Genomic DNA, 2,748 nt, shown 5'->3' on the forward strand with positions numbered 1-2,748 from the left:
CGGGGCCCCGAAAGGGGGTGGACCCCGAAGACTAATGGGATTTCAGCGTTTCGGCGCGGTTAAAAATACCGATCATTTAAAGAAGGGGGGGGGGGGAGAAAAGGTGCCTTTTAAAAATTCTTTCATCCGTCCGAGCTTCGGTTAAAGGAGAAGTCCTTCATCTCCCGGGCCCGGGGCCCGGAGGAGGCGCCCGGAACCTTGCGCGTCGGGTCCGGAAATCTCTGGGAACAGAGGGAATGAGTCACAGCCGACGAGAGCCGGAATCACGTTCTCCGGCCTTTTAACTCTCCGGGGCCTAATCGAAGGGGACGGAAGCCCGGACGAAAGGGAAATCAAACCCCGAGCAGGTCCGGCGCCCGAAAGCACCGATACTCAGCTGCTCTCCGGGTGGAGGGTCCACCGGGCCGGAGGAGCTCGGCCGCCACCGCTCCCCCCCCGCCTCGGTCCGGGGCTGGAGAAACGGGGTGGCCTAGTGGAAATTCTGAGGATGACGACGATAACGTTGCTATTTGCGAAGCGCTTACGACGTGCCGAGCACCGCTCTGAGCGCTGGGGGAGATCCGGGGTCATCGGGCCGTCCCACGGGAGGCTCGCGGTCTTCAGCCCCATCTTACAGACGAGGGGACGGAGGCACCGGGATGTTAAGTGATTCGCCCCGGGTCGCCCAGCTGACGGGGGTCGGGGCCGGGATTGGAACCCACGACCCCCGACTCCTAAGCCCGGGCTCTTCCCACCGAGCCGCGCCGCTTCTCTTAAAGCGCCCGGGCCTGGGAGGCGGAGGACGTGGGTTCCAATCCCGGCTCCGCCACGTGTCTGCGGTGTGCCCTTCTCTTCTCTGGGCCCTCAGTCTCCTCATCTGTAAAAGGGGACTGTCTTAAGACTGTTTCCCCCTCTGGACTGTAAACCCCTCGTGGGCAGGGACGGTGTCTGTAATACTGCTGTACCGCACTGTCTCTAGCGCTTAGTACAGCGCTCTGCACACGGTAAAAGCTCCCTAAATACGACTGACTGTTCGATTAAGCCCTGCGTGGGCCGGGGACCGCGTCCAACCCCATTATCTTGCATCGATCCCAGCGCTTAGTACGGTGCCTGGAAGAGAGTAAGTGGTTAACACGTGTGACAGCTATTATATTATTATTATTGTTATTGTTATCGTTAGAACTGGTGGAGCTTTAAATGGCTCCTCAATGGGGGGGGGGGGGACGGAGCAGTGTAGCGGATAGAGCACAGGCCCGGAAGTCAGAAGGTCATGGGTTCTAATCCCGGCTCTGCCACACGTCTGCTGGGCAGCCGTGGGCAACCGGCTTGCAGCGTGGCTCAGTGGAAAGAGCCCGGGCTTGGGAGTCAGAGGTCACGGGTTCGACTCGCGGCCCCGCCACTTGTCAGCTGTGGGACTGTGGGCGAGTCGCTTCTCTGGGCCTCAGTGACCTCATCTGTAGAATGGGGATTAACTGTGAGCCTCAAGCGGGACGACCCGATGACCCTACATCTACCCCCAGCGGTTAGAACGGTGCTCTGCACATAGTAAGCGCTTAACAGATACCAACGTTGTTATTATTATTCTCGGTGCCTCGGTGACCTCATCTGTAAAAAATGGGGGTTAAGACCGCGAGCCCGATTTGGGACGGGAACTGTGTCCAACCTGATTAGCTAACTTGTATCTACCCCGGGGCTTAGAAGAGTGCTGGGCACAGAGCTTAACAAGTATTATCGCTGCTATTATTATTATTATTATTATTATTGTTGTTGTTATTACCAAACACCGGGGCAGCAGATACAAGCTAGTCGGGTCCACGCGGGGCTCCCAGCCTAAGGAGGAGGGAGAACGGGGATTGAATCCCCATTTTGCAGACGAGAGAAGCGAGGCACCGCGAAGGGAAGTGACTCGCTCACGGTCACACAGCAGATAAGTGGCTCAGCGGAAAGACTGGGGCTTGGGAGTCAAAAGGATCTGGGTTCCAATGCCGCCCCCGCCACCTGTCAGCTGTGCGGCCGTGGGCAAGTCACTTGAGGTCTCTGTGCCTCCGTGACCTCGTCTGAAAAACGAGAAGCGGCGAGGCTCAGTGGAAAGAGCCCGGGCTTGGGGGTCGACGGTCAGGGGTTCGAATCCCGGCCCTGCCACTTGTCAGCTGGGTGACTGTGGGCGAGTCACTTCCCTTCTCTGGGCCTCAGTCACCTCATCTGGAAAATGGGGATGAAGCCTGGGAGCCTCACGTGGGACGACCCGATGACCCTGTCTCTCCCCCAGCGCTTAGAACAGTGCTCTGCACATAGTAAGCGCTTAACAAATACCAACATCGTCATTATTATTATTAAAAGGGGGAATGAAGACTGGGAGCCCTAGGTGGGACAACCCGATTCCCTTGCCAGGGCTTAGAGCGGTGCTCGGCACATAGGAGGCGCTTAACAAACACCAACATCATTATTATTAAAATGGGAATGAAGACCGTGAGCCTCACGTGGGGACAAACCTGACGACCCCGTATCTCCCCCAGCGCTCAGAGCAGTGCTCTGCACAGAGTAAGGGCTTAACAAATACCAACATTATTAATATCATTAAAATGGGGGTTAAGCGTGAGCCTCACGTGGGACGGCCCGATGACCCTGTCTCTCCTCCGGCGCTCAGAACGGTGCTCTGCACGTAGCAAGCGCTTAACAAATACCAACGTTACTATTATTAAAACAGGGATGAAGACGGTGAGCCTCACGTGGGACAGAGCTGATCTCCCCCAGCGCACCGACGCTATT

Source organism: Ornithorhynchus anatinus, chromosome 11, assembly GCF_004115215.2.
Source record: "Ornithorhynchus anatinus isolate Pmale09 chromosome 11, mOrnAna1.pri.v4, whole genome shotgun sequence".
Lineage (NCBI taxonomy): Eukaryota > Metazoa > Chordata > Mammalia > Monotremata > Ornithorhynchidae > Ornithorhynchus > Ornithorhynchus anatinus.